Genomic DNA, 14,182 nt, shown 5'->3' with positions numbered 1-14,182 from the left:
GCGTGAGGAGCCCTGGTCCCTGGGGACTGACCCAGGCCTGACCTCTTTCATTTTGCCAGAGTGATCCCCCACCTACATATACGCTCACCTCTGCTATATATATCCTATGTTACCACAAGCCCAGCAGAGGAGCCTAATACATAACTACACAATGAGTGAATGAGATCAGATAAAACAGCCTGAAACTCTGGTTATTGTAGGGACAGGATTAATCCTTTTTTTTTTTTTTTTTCGCTTTGAAGTTTTGGTAAACCACTTAACCTCTCTGTGCTTGAGATCCTTTAACTAATAAAACGGATAATATCAACTTCATAGGGCTGGTTAGGACACTAAAATGATTCATGTAAAACTTCTAGAATAGTCCCAAGCAAATGATGTACAGTCACTCTTATCCAGTCTGTACATTGCCCTCATAATCTTGCCCTTTGAAGACCAGCCAGGGGGTTGGCTGACCAATGCCTTTTGCTGACAAAGAGTGGAGATGAGTGACACCTTTCAGGAGATCTCTGGGCCCCTGCTGGGTCAGCCCCCTGGAGGACCATTAGCTCCTGCCCCAGTGGTGACAGGTACCCCCTCCCAGGTGCCCAGCCCTGGCTCCTCCTGCCCTTCACAAGTCTACTGCATGAAGAGCCTGGACTTAGGTGCTCAGTAAGTGGGCAGCTCTGAACACACAGCCAGTCATGTGCTGAGGTAGGGTAGGCAAAAACAGCTCTGGGGACCACCCTGAGCTCGCACGCAAGGGCAGAGCAGGCCTTCAGTGTGTCCCGGGGCTTCCTGCCTACACAATCCCCTCTCTTCCCATGTCATTCCTTCAACCCTGGGAGACCAGGAAGTCTGGGTGTTTCAGGAAAGCCCTGGCCCGCCCAGGAAACCAAAGTACCTGGTATTATCTGGCCCATTGTCCTGAAAGCATGGGAACAGAGGCCTTCTGCACCCATGACCCCACCATGTACTCGCCAGGGACATCCAGCCCTAGCTCTCCATGGGTAGGGTACACATTCAGTTAGCCTTCCTGCCTGCAGTCACCTCATCCTGGGCCTCCTGTGGTGCAGTTCTCCTCTGTTCCCAGTTCCCAGACGGGTCATAGAACATCTCAGCAGGCCGACAGGGAAGGAGCACCAAGAGGGGAGGGTCAGAACACCCTCTGGGCCAAGCATCAGCTCCACATGGCATCTTCCTGTTCCATCTCCTCTGCTCACCTCTCTCTCTTTTTCTCTGTAGGTCTTGTTGGCCCAGTGATCCCCACTAAATTCCCCAAATATCAGTGGGGGGTTCCCAGCCTAGATCTTCAAGCTCCCAGTTGCCAGAGCCAGAGAGGCAGGAACAGCTGAGAAATTAGATGTGGGTCTACCCTGAGGCTGTAGTCACACAAAAAGAGAGCCTCATGACTGCCCCCCCTTATCTGAGTAGGTGGACAGGACCCCAAGGGGGAGGGCTCTATGAATGGGTGTGCATGTGCACAGATGCACATGTCTGCAAGTGTGTACACGTGAGCAGGTAATGTGTGTGGCCCCATGGGCTTGTTATGTGTATACACAAGAGATAAAGAAGCCTGCAGTTCCATCTTGCCAGGTTGCCAGGGCACCTGACTCTTCTCTCATTACATGGACACTCTGCCTGTGTTTCTACCCATGACCTGGGGTAGGAGTGAGGGTGTCTCAGGGGAGGTGAGTAAGCAGCAGGTGGAGTTCAGGAAAAGATGTATCAGGGCTAAGATGTCAGCAACCCCACACCTTCTCACTCACAGAGCCAGTCTGGGTCTTCCCCCAGGTCTGTGGTTTCTTCACATGGGAAATGGGTCTAAGGTCCCCAGGATGCTATCCAGGGCACAGGAGAGTTGCAGCTCTGGATTCCTCAGGTCGCTGGGGGAGGAGAGCACCTCTGACAGGCCCCAGAACCAGGAGCAAAAGTCTTAAAACAGTCTTTATACTTTTTGGTGGCCTCTGTGAACGCTGAGTGGGGCTCCCACCTGTTAGGAAATGAAGAGGGCCGTAGGGGGTGAGAAAACCTCAAACATCTTAAATATTTTTTTCAACAACTTCGCCTTGGCCAAGAGAAGCCTCTAGATCACACCCACCTCTGCTTCCTTGGGGGAGGGTGCTGCGAGAGGTACGAGGGGCTGGGGGGACGGCAAGAATCCTGGGTTCTAGGCCAGCTTCTGATGGGCCAGGTAGCTCTGGCTCCCTTCCTCTGGCCTCATCGGTTCGTCTCACTGCTAGGGGAAGGCTATGCCCACACTGGCTAGCTGCCTCTGAGGACTAACGGAAGACGTCAGGCAAGAAAAGTCTTCAGAAATAAGACTCTGGGCACTACATGGAAAGAACTGCTCCGTGACCTGAGCATTTCCCCCAAAATCACTCCCGCAGAAACGGAAAGTGGCTGTGGCATGCGCTGCCCCCACTTCCTGCACCTGGCACCCGGCTTAGCCCAAGTGGGGAAACCGTCATGGACCAGCAGCATCACCTGCGCTCTCACTCTTGCCGCCGGAAAGGCCCTCCCCTTTGTGGGGGCCCACAAACCCCATCCTTTACATGCAGACCAGGATGTGCCCCAGCCTCAGAGTGAGGGCTAGGTCCCAGCTGGGCATCAGGACTCAGAGGTTCCGGTCCCAACTCTGCCAAGTGCTCCAGATGGCCTTGAGTCCCTCCTTCCTCTGGGCCTCAGTGGGGAGCTCCACCTGCCTACTTCCAGCCCTGAGGAGCAGGCAGGGACCCCAGAAGCTCAGATCTGGAAGGCACCAGAGCTTCCCATAGACCATCAGTATAGAAGGCCCGTACAGGGGAGCAGGTGCCTGGCACTGAACACTCCTCCTGGCAGGGACAGAGGGCAACAGCCCACACAGATGGGCTGCCACATCTAAGAGGTGCAGCTCCCTCCCTGTGGGGCAGGACAGAGATACCCGAAGTACCCATGCCTGCGAGGGAGGTAGCTGCCAGACCTGCCCTACCACCTTCCAGCCCCATCTCCTTCAACCAGCCCTTCCAAACAGCTCACCCCTTCCCATGTGCAATGGTCTCTCACACCACTGGGTTTTACAGGTGCTGGTTGCACTGCCTGGAACACCGTCCCCTCCTCTGTGTCTGGCCAACATCCCCTCAAGAACAGGAGAGTGAACAGAGCACAGAGTTGGGAGGTCCAAGGGTCCAGGGGTCCGGGGTCCCGTCTGCTTAGGAGGGCAGAGCAGTAAGCAAACCCTCATCAGGCCTGACAGTGGGCACGCTGAGCTCAGGGTCCCCAGGGGCCAGGATAGACCTCGGCCAGGGAGACGGGGGCTGGCGGCTAGGGCAGACAGTCTGGGTTGTGGAGGAGCTGGCAGGCACAGGGCCCAGTTTTGCTCGATTGGCTGTGGAGGAGGCTGGAACTGCAGACTATTTTTAGGCTCCTGATGGATTGGAGAGCTGAGGATGCTACAGCCTTTGCTCGCTGGGAAAATACTAAAGTGGCCCCGGCTCAACCTGGGACTCAAGATCTCCCGAGCTTTCTCTTTTGTCCCTAGAGACCAGAAGCTGGGGCCAGGAAGTGGGCCGGAAGTATGCCCAGTACACCCAGACATGCAAACACCCAGGAAGGATTTCCATATCATTTGCACACTGCTCTGTTTCCTTATCAGAAGGAACAGGAAGTTCCCTTTCAGAGGACCCTTGGTGGAACAGGGCATTCACCCAAGTTCATCTCCAGCTGCCCCTCCTGGGTATCAAGAAAGGCTGGAGAGGATGATGAAGCTCTAAAATCAGAAAACACAGACAGGGGATTCTAGCAGGTTAACAAATACATTCCATCTGATCACTCAGTGGTGGCTCCCTGAAGAGCAATGTTGACAAGGCTTCATTCATTCAATCCACAGATAACCATTTGCATGTCTATTATGTGCCAGACACCATTCTAGAGGATGGAGGGTTAGCTGTGAGCAAAAATGATGAAATGCCCTCACAAAGCAGGTATGCTACCTCAGTGTGGCCCAATAGAAATGTATTTGAGCCACACAGATAATTTCAAATATTCTAATAGCCAAATTAAATAGGAGTTAAAAGGAACAGGGAAGAAAGACTTTTATAATATATTTTATATAACCCAATATATCCAAAACATTTTCACTGCCGCGTGTAATCAACATAATAATTTATTAACAGATAAATTATTTTTTTCATATTACATCTTCAAAATCCAGTATGTCTTTTTATCCTTCCAGCGCATTTCAATTCAGTCGAGTTACATTTCAAGGGCTTGTTCTAGAAGGCAGTTCTAGAGAAAATTGCTCATCTGAGCTCAGGAGAAAGGAAAGCCATGACTGATAGGTGTCTGCTGTGGACCTGGGCAGGACCTCTGAGCTGGATGAAGTTGCAGGCCACGTGTTTGCCTTTGTGTTATCAACCCAACCCCGAGCACGTATGTGTTCATCTTGACCTAGTCCTTCTGAGCCCATTCATCTTCCCCAGCCTGAGAAAACTGCCAGCCTGACCCTGACTTCTGGGATTTTAATCAGGTGTGGGTCTAGCACTTCTGGCATGGGCTGCTGCTGCTGCTGCTGAGAGAGTCATTTCCTAGGCAGGTTGATAAGGAGTCTAGGGGTCCCCAAAGAGAGAGGGGTCTGGAATTCTCAAGGAGGAAGAAAGGACAAACTTTTTTTCTTTCTCCACATTCCTTAGGATTATATAACAATAATGTATCCTGCCTGAGGACAGTCTCTGGATTAAGGACAGTCTTTGGATTAAACCTTCTGGCTAATTCTGTTATCTTAAAATGTAAATTATGGGAGTAGGTCTGATGAGGTCTTTACAACCTCCAGACATTCTTTGGATTCATTAGAGAGTATATAACTTCATTGTCAACACTAGCAAGCGGGTGCTCTTTCTACCCCCTTCTGATGCCTATGTCAGAAGCTTTCTCTATCTCCTTTATACTTTAATAAAACTTTATTACACAAAAGCTCCGAGCGATCAAGCCTTGTCTCTGGCCCCGGATTGAATTCTTCTCCTCCGGGGGCCAAGAATCCCGGTGTATTCGTGTGATTCAACAACAACCTTTCATCTTGGGGGCTCGTCCGGGATCCTTCAGGACAAGGTAAGGAAGCTTGGAGCTTTAGTTCTTTGTTCTCTTAGCGAACACGTTTTCTGCCATGCTTTACTAACTCTACCGTGTGCTTGTGTGAATGAATGGCATGCCCTGCATGAAGCAAGTAAGGGGCCCTGCTCTGCGGTTCCATGGTGATCTCATACAGCTTATGGCAGAAACCTGTCGGGGCATTATACCGACCTGCCAATGCCAAGAGGCACCCAATGTCTCCTTCGGGAACCGACCAGATATGGGCAAAGCGTGTGGACCGAACTCTCCTTTCTCGGTCAAACTTTTCGGTCTCTTTGACCATTTCATAACTCCTTGGGAATTAGAAGTACTAACCTAATCTATCGGATCATAGACTTTCAAGGGACTTGTGATCTATACTGTTACTGTGTACTGTGGCTTAGGTCCCAAACTTGGATTCGTAGTCAAGAAAGTGTCTAGCCTCGCTAGGAATCGAAAGTTCGGAAGCTAGATGGAGCTCTAGCTCCCAGAACATCTCTGAGGTTAAAGGTTACTCAGATTGGGACTGCGATGGGTTTTTTTTCTTTGGTAATGCCAGCTCTTAGTGGATCAGAAGAGGCTGTTATACTGGTGTGGTGATGCTTGGAAAGAACATCTCAGTTTTATGTTTGCGTCGGTCTTATTGTGGTCAGGAAATACTCAGGGTCGTGCACAGGCACTCAGGTGACGAATGTTTCCTACAGCGGTCTTAGCTTGGGAGGCATTCCGGAAGGTTACTCTGATTCACCCCGGGTGACATCAGAGGCAAGCAAGGTTAAGGGTGAAGAGCTGGACGTCAAGTAGGGATGCTATCAAGTCTACCCCTGGTACATCCCCACCCCATCCCGGTGGTAGAACCTGGAGGGACGAGTACGGCGCCTGCGTCGGTAAGGGACAGACTAAGTCCGACCAGGAAGGAAAAGCTTTTGGTGTAACGTCTGTCTACACCCCCATCTAGAGCAGGGAGGGACGCCTCCGGTAGAAAAAATGGCGCTGGTCGCTTTTTTTCCTCTCTTACAGATGGGAGCTAACAATTCCAGCCTCACTCCTTTGAACTGTATCCTGAAAAACTGGGATAGATTTGATCCCCAGGGCTTAAAGAAGACACACCTGGTCTTCCTATGTGATACTGCATGGCCACGGTATCCATTGGAGGACGGCGAACGGTGGCCAGTTGGAGGGTCTCTTAAGTATAATACTGTTCTACAATTAGACCGGTTCTGTAAGGAACAAGGGAAATGGGTAGAAGTAGCATATGTGTTGCCCTTTTTCTCTCTGCGAAATATGCCAGACTTACGTCCTAAGGGTATAGATTTGGGTGTGAAACCTTCAGCTCCCTCCTGTCCTCTTCCTTTGCCCCCGTACCAGGGACTCCAAACTGGGATTCAAACTGCCCACATGGAGGTCCAAACAACTCCTGTCTCAGTACGACCTCAGACTACTCTGGTTTCAGTAGAAACTCAGACCATCGAAGTAAGCGATGAGATGGAGGACAGGAGACAAAGAGAAGAGGAAAAACAGGTTTCTCCAATCTATCCCTGGGATCATATGCGCAGAGCAGCCAGAGAGACTGAGGAACAGCCACACAAGCTGTTGCCTCTTTATGAAACACCCACCGGGAGAAATAATCAGTCTGTGAGAGTTAATAAGCCTTTTTCTTATCAAGAAATACAAAGAATCAAGGAGGATCTGGGAGACTATTTAGAGGACCCAGAAAAATATATCAGAGCTTTTAAAGGTGTTACTTTGCTTTATGATCTCACTTGGAAGGATGTGATGTATATCTTGGGACAAACGCTGACTCCTGAGTCAAAGACTCGAGTTTTGGGAAAAGCGGTTGCTTATGGAGATGAATGGCTTGGTAATGAATCAGTAGGGAAGAGGGAGAATGAGATAGCGGCCCTCCCCACTGGGAATCAGGCGGTCCCAACTATAGAACCAGACTGGGACTACAACACAGCTAAAGGAAGATGGGATCAGAGTCATTTTGTTAGATGTATTCTTGAAGGACTTAGGCAGGCACATTCTAAGCCTTTAAACTATGGCAAATTGGCAGACATAGAACAGGAGGAGAAAGAAGCTCCTGGTAAATTCCTAGATAGACTGAGAGAAGGCCTTCGCAGATTCACTGAGATTGATCCCGAAAGTGAAGAGGGAAAAGTGATCTTAAAGGATAGATTTCTCACTCAGTCGGCTCCAGATATCCGCCGTAAGCTATTAAAGCAGGCGTATGGACCAAATCAGTCTTTAGACACTCTGTTACAACTGGCTCAGACAGTCTATTATGGTAGGGAATATGAGGAAAAGAAAGAAAGGCAAAAAAAGACAAAGGAAAAGGCGGAAGCCTTCGCCATGGCTATGAAAAACGTTCTTAAACAGCCTGAGAAAAATGCCCAGAGGGGCCCAGGTGAAAAGGGATGGGCTTGCTACTGCTGTGGAAAGGAGGGGCACCTCAAGCGGGATTGCCCTCAGGCATCTAAGCCGCTCCCGGCTCCATGTCCGGTCTGCAAAGGACCACACTGGAAGAGAGACTGCCCCCAGAGGTGTAGGTCTCCGGGGTCGGACTCTCAAGACAATCAGGACTGAAGGTGCCCAGGGGTCCCCACACAAGCTCCCGTCCTAATTACACCTGAGGAACCCCGGGTATTAATAGTTGTGGGGGGCCAATCCATCGATTTCCTTTTAGATACTGGGGCAACTTATTCTGTGCTTACTGAAGCCCCTGGCCCACTTTCTTCCCGATCCGCTTCCGTAATGGGACTGTCTGGACGAGCCAAAAGGTATTATTTCAGTTATTCTTTATCTTGCAACTGGGATTCTGTGCTGTTTTCACACGAGTTTCTGATTGTGCCAGAATCTCCCTCACCCCTTTTGGGAAGGGATATACTGAGCAAGGTCCATGCCTCTGTTTTCATGAATATGGAGCCCTCCCTTTCTCTCCCTTTAGTTGAACAAAATGTAAATCCTAGAGTATGGGCTGATGGAAAATCTGTGGGTCGAGCACAAAATGCTATTCCTGTAGTTGTTAAGCTCAAAGACCCACACGTATTTCCACATAAGAAGCACTATCCACTGAAACATGAAGTTAAGGAAGGGTTAAAACCCATCATCGAAAATTTAAAGGAACAGGGACTATTAATTCCCTGTAACAGTCCTTGCAACACTCCTATTTTGGGTATAAAGAAATCGAATGGCAAATGGAGACTAGTTCAAGATTTACGAATAATAAATGAGGCTGTAGTTCCTTTACACCCCGTGGTGCCTAATCCTTATACTCTATTGTCTGAAATTCCTGAACGGGCCAAATATTTCTCAGTAATTGATTTAAAGGATGCCTTCTATTCAGTGCCTTTGGCGGAAGAAAGTCAATTCCTATTTGCCTTTGAAGACCCTACGCAGCCAGCTTCTCAGTTAACCTGGACAGTTTTGCCCCAGGGATTTCGTGACAGTCCTCACTTATTCGGACAAAGTTTGTCACGGGATTTACAAAACTTTAACAGCTCTGAAGCAGTGGTGTTACAATATGTAGATATTTTGCTCTGTGCTGAGACAGAAGAAGCTTGTTCGCGAGCCTCAGAAGATTTCTTAAACTTTCTGGCAGACTGTGGTTACAAGGCATCAAGAGAAAAGGCTCAGCTTTGTCAACAATCGGTTAGATATCTGGGCCTAATCATATCAGAAGGGACTAGGGCCATAGGCCCTGAGAGAATTAAACCTATACTAAATCACCCCCTACCTATGACTTTAAGACAATTGAGAGGATTTTTGGGAATCACAGGTTACTGTCGCATTTGGATTCCGGGTTATGGGGAACTTGCCCGGCCTTTATATAAACTTATAGCTGAAACTCAGCAGGCCCAAACCGACAAACTGGTTTGGTCTCCAGAAACTCAAAAGGCTTTTAAGGTTCTTCAGACTGCTCTCCTGCAAGCTCCAGCTCTGAGCTTGCCCACAGGGTCAGAATTTAATTTGTTTGTCACTGAAAGAAAAGGTGTGGCATTGGGAGTTTTGACACAACCCCGAGGGCCTCACCAACAACCTATTGCTTATCTAAGCAGAGAATTAGATGTAGTTGCATGTGGGTGGCCCCACTGCCTACGAGTAATTGGGGCAGCGGCTTTATTAGCACCTGAAGCTTTAAAAATAATTAATGGACGAAACCTTACTGTACTGACTTCTCATGATGTGAGTGAAATCTTAAATTCTAAGGTTAATATTTGGATGACAGACAGTAGGCTTCTTAAGTATCAGTCATTGTTGTTAGAAGGACCAGTAACTAAGCTTAAAGTTTGTGGAAATTTAAATCCTGCCACTTTCCTTCCTGAGAAGAAAAACGAAACACCTGATCACGATTGTTCTCAATTCCTAACTTTAAACTATGCAGCTCGGGAGGATCTAAAGGATACCTCATTAGCCAATCCTGACATGGAAATATTTACAGATGGCAGTTCTTTTGTTCGGGATGGAAAGCGTAAAGCAGGTTATGCCGTGGTGACTGCTGAACAGGTTTTGGAAGCAAAATCTCTCCCCCAGGGAACCAGTGCTCAGTTAGCGGAGCTTGTGGCCCTGACCCGAGCTCTAGAGTTAAACAAAGGGCAGCGGATGGGCCTGATAATCTATGTGAGTCTACTTCTGCTGACTCCAAATATCCTGAGTCTGCCGTTGGATCCTCAAGACAATGTCCTCCTGTCCTGGGCTCACTCTTATGCTGCATTCCACAATCGGTCTAACTGCTGGGTCTGCGGAGCACTCCCCTCTTCGTCAGTGAAAGGCTTCCCATGGTGGACATCCCCACTTCAAGGAAAAGACTTTCTCCAAGTCTGTGAATACCTTCGACAACAATCACATGCGATGCCTCTTCTTCATCTGATGACATCTACCAACCCTAGAATGGACTGGTGCAACACTTTGTACTTTAACTATGGACATAATGTGACTTTTAATTTTAATTCTGGTTGTTTTGTTTTTACTGTTTGCTCCCTGCATCTGTAATTGTATAACTGGATTTGTTTCTAGCCGCATGAAAGCTTTTAAGTTACAAATGGTTGCTCAAACTCCTGCTACTGCTGTAGCTTCCTCCAGCTACTATTTGGGGCCCCTGGATCAGATATCCTCAATATGAGGATTAGGAGAATATGTTGCCTCACCAATTTAGGGACAACGCCCCTTGTCAGCTCAGAAGTAGTTATGGAATGAGAACGACGCCCCTTTTCCCTAGGCAACATAATTCTCCTAAAAGAAAAGGGGGGAATGAGAGAGTCATTTCCTAGGCAGGTTGATAAGGAGTCTAGGGGTCCCCAAAGAGAGAGGGGTCTGGAATTCTCAAGGAGGAAGAAAGGACAAACTTTTTTTCTTTCTCCACATTCCTTAGGATTATATAACAATAATGTATCCTGCCTGAGGACAGTCTCTGGATTAAGGACAGTCTTTGGATTAAACCTTCTGGCTAATTCTGTTATCTTAAAATGTAAATTATGGGAGTAGGTCTGATGAGGTCTTTACAACCTCCAGACATTCTTTGGATTCATTAGAGAGTATATAACTTCATTGTCAACACTAGCAAGCGGGTGCTCTTTCTACCCCCTTCTGATGCCTATGTCAGAAGCTTTCTCTATCTCCTTTATACTTTAATAAAACTTTATTACACAAAAGCTCCGAGCGATCAAGCCTTGTCTCTGGCCCCGGATTGAATTCTTCTCCTCCGGGGGCCAAGAATCCTGGTGTATTCGTGTGATTCAACAACAACCTTTCACTGCTAAGTCGCTTCAGTCGTGTCCGACTCTGTGCAACCCCATAGACGGCAGCCCACCAGGCTCCCCCGTCCCTGGGATTCTCCAGGCAAGAACACTGAAGTGGGTTGCCATTTCCTTCTCCAATGCATGAAAGTGAAAAGTGAAAGTGAAGTGGTGTCTGACTCTTAGTGACCCCATGGCATGGGCATCATCCTACAAAAAGATATCAGAACATCAACAAGAATCTCCTGGGTGTGAGCCTGTGCTTTTTCCTCTCATGTGGGCTGGCTCATGGCCACTGGTGACCCTGAGAATGTGGGTTTTGCTTTTGTTTTATTCCCCAAGGCCTCTTCCTCCCAGAGTTAAATAATATCAACAGAAGAGTGTTTCCTGAGCCTGAATTAGCCATTTCAGGCGCACTCCACCAGCCCACACCCACAGACCTCCTGGCCAGACCCTAGCTGGGAAAACCCATCCCAGACTCTCCACTTGCTTTTCCAGATAGTGAGAAGCTAAAATTGGGCTGTGGAGGCAGCTGGAAATGCCTGAGGATTGGGTGTGTGTTGGGAGGGAGGGGGGTCAGGGGGTGTGTGTCGGGCAGTGGTGAGCTTGGAGTGAGGGAGGCAGGGATACAGTGTGTGAAAAACTGGATCTCAGATCCCCATCATCCTTATCATCATTACCGTCATCACCCACCCACCCCTGCTCAAAACCCTTCAGAGACTCCCTAGAACCGACTGGATAAAGATCTAGGGCCTTGGCCCCAGGAACTGATAGAGTAATTTAACCTCACTTCCAGAACCTTGCCCCTCTTTCATCTTATTCATTCAACTAACAAGAATGTATCACAGGAACTCTTCTAGGTGCTAGAGATGCAGCTGTGACCACAACTGACAATGTCCCTCTGTCTTCCTGGAGCTCACATTACTGCAACGAAGCCTATAACACCCCAAGTTCTTGCACACCCCCAGGTCTTTGCAAATGCTCTTCCCTCTTCCATTCATCAGTGACCTCTCCACCATCTACTCACCATTAAAGGTGCTCTCTGCACTTTCCCTGACATCTCCCCCAAAATGGGTTGGTTCTCCTCCCACCTTCAGTTCAGTCAGTTCAGCCGCTCAGTCGTGTCCGACTCTGCGACCCCATGAATCGCAGCATGCCAGGCCTCCCTGTCCATCACCAACTCCTGGAGTTCACTCAGACTCACGTCCATCGAGTCAGTGATGCCATCCAGCCATCTCATCCCCTGTCATCCCCTTCTCCTCCTGCCCCCAATCCCTCCCAGCATCAGAGTCTTTTCCAATGAGTCAACTCTTTGCATGAGGTGGCCAAAGTACTGGAGTTTCAGCTTTAGCATCATTCCTTTCAGAGAAATCCCAGGGCTGATCTCCTTCAGAATGGATTGGTTGGATCTCCTTGCAGTCCAAGGGACTCTCAAGAGTCTTCTCCAGCACCGCAGTTCAAAAGCATCAATTCTTTGGCGCTCAGCCTTCTTCACAATCCAAATCCCACATCCATACATGACCACAGGAAAAACCATAGCCTTGACTAGATGGACCTTTGTTGGCAAAGTAATGTCTCTGCTTTTGAATATGCTATCTAGGTTGGACATAACTTTCCTTCCAAGGAGTAAGTGTCTTTTAATTTCATGGCTGCAGTCACCATCTGCAGTGATTTAGGAGCCCAAAAAAATAAAGTCTGACACTGTTTCCACTGTTTCCCCATCTATTTCCCATGAAGTAATGGGCCCTCGCATGTACAGTCACCACCCAGCTCCGTATCTGCCTCCCCTACCAGGCTGCAAGGGCTTGAGGGCAGGGCCTGCGCCTCCCCTTGCCAGGACCCCGGGGCCTGATTCCGGGTGCCCTCCCCCTAAAGCTCCTTCTTCCCCCCAGCTCAGGACTGAGCAGTAGAGATATGGAGGCCGAGTGGGGTCTAGGACTCCTGTGAGGTCATTCTGCAACCTCTGCCTGGCCCCTCCTCCTCCTGACATTCTAGGGGAGGCACAGAGAGAAGAAAAGGCACAGACTGTCTCCAGCAGAGGAAGGTGGAGGACCAAGGGGAGATGGGGCTGGAGAAGATCAGGTCGCTTGGGGCTCTGAATGCTGAGAATCGTTAAAGGGTTTCAAGCAGCAGAGAGATGAGAAGGCAGTAGCCTTGACCCATGAGATGGCAGGATACTGGTCACCCAGGGAAAACTTTAGTGGCCCTTAGAATTATGAAGCGGAGGGAGGCATAAGGAGTCCCCCATCCCCTGCCAACTTCTCCGGGAAAGCTGAGCTTTGGTTTTTCGGTCTTGCTGTCTCTTTTGTGCCCCTGGGGCAGGATGCACAAGACAGAAGGCAGAAGGATAGGCCTGGCTCCTGTCCCTGACCTGGCCCCCAAGAGGCTGGTGCTGCTGCCGTGATACTGTGTGGATCTCCATGCTCCCAGGGCCCAACCTTACAGTCCTCCCACCCACCACCCCCAAGGCCCACCGTGTGGCTGGCCAGTCAGGGGAAAACAGGGCAGCAGCCCAGGGCCCGGCCAGCCCCTCCCCACCGGCTCATTTACATGGGATTTACATGCGCTCCTTCCATGCCTTGATGCACATGGCTTCCTGCCCACCTGGCCTCTCCTGGGGTGCCTCCATAGAGACAAAAGAGTGTGTTCTGTTCTTCAGGTCCCTTGATGTAGGCCCACAGGGGAGCCAAGAGACTCACCACAGGAAAGAGGGCACTTCCTGGGGTCCAGAGAGAGGGCAGGGACCTCCTAGAGGTTGCCTGGCAATCCAGGTGTGGTCAGGGCTTGAGACCCACTTTCCCCACTAGCCACTCCCAGAACCCACTCCTTCTGCCCTCTCCACCACCATCCAGGGATTGAGGAAAGGTCAGTCTATGCTGCTGCAGCCCAGCTATGACCTGGAAGAACTGACTGACCTAGTCATTGACCCTGAGCTCCTTCCAAAGGCCAAATTAGTCTTAGATCCCCTTACGGTGTGCAAGAAGAAGCCTCTCAGAGGCCCTGTCCAGCCCCGTCCTCTTCCATAGGAGGAGAATGAGGCTCGGGAAAGGCCAGGTCTGCCCAGGATCACCAAGGCTGGTGGAGATCCCAGGTCTCTGCCCCCAGCCCAGAGCTCACTGGGGTCGCCCAAACTCCTGGCCTCAGCACCCAGTGCCACCTAGGTCACCCTGGGAAGGCACGTGTGGGAGAGGGAAGAACCAGATTCAGAGAGGGGAACTGTCCCTAGTCTGCCACAGTCCCCTCTCCAGGAGTTACTGCTCAGGAAAATCTCCCAGCAAATCCCAAAAGGCCTGGATCGGACCTCCCTGGCAGTCTAGTGGCTAAGACTCTGCGCTCCCAATGCAGGGAACACGGGTGCGATCCCTGGTGGGGGAAGATCCCACATG

This window comes from Bos indicus, chromosome 21 (assembly GCF_029378745.1).
Source record: "Bos indicus isolate NIAB-ARS_2022 breed Sahiwal x Tharparkar chromosome 21, NIAB-ARS_B.indTharparkar_mat_pri_1.0, whole genome shotgun sequence".
NCBI lineage: Eukaryota > Metazoa > Chordata > Mammalia > Artiodactyla > Bovidae > Bos > Bos indicus.
This window is presented reverse-complemented; position numbering follows the sequence as displayed.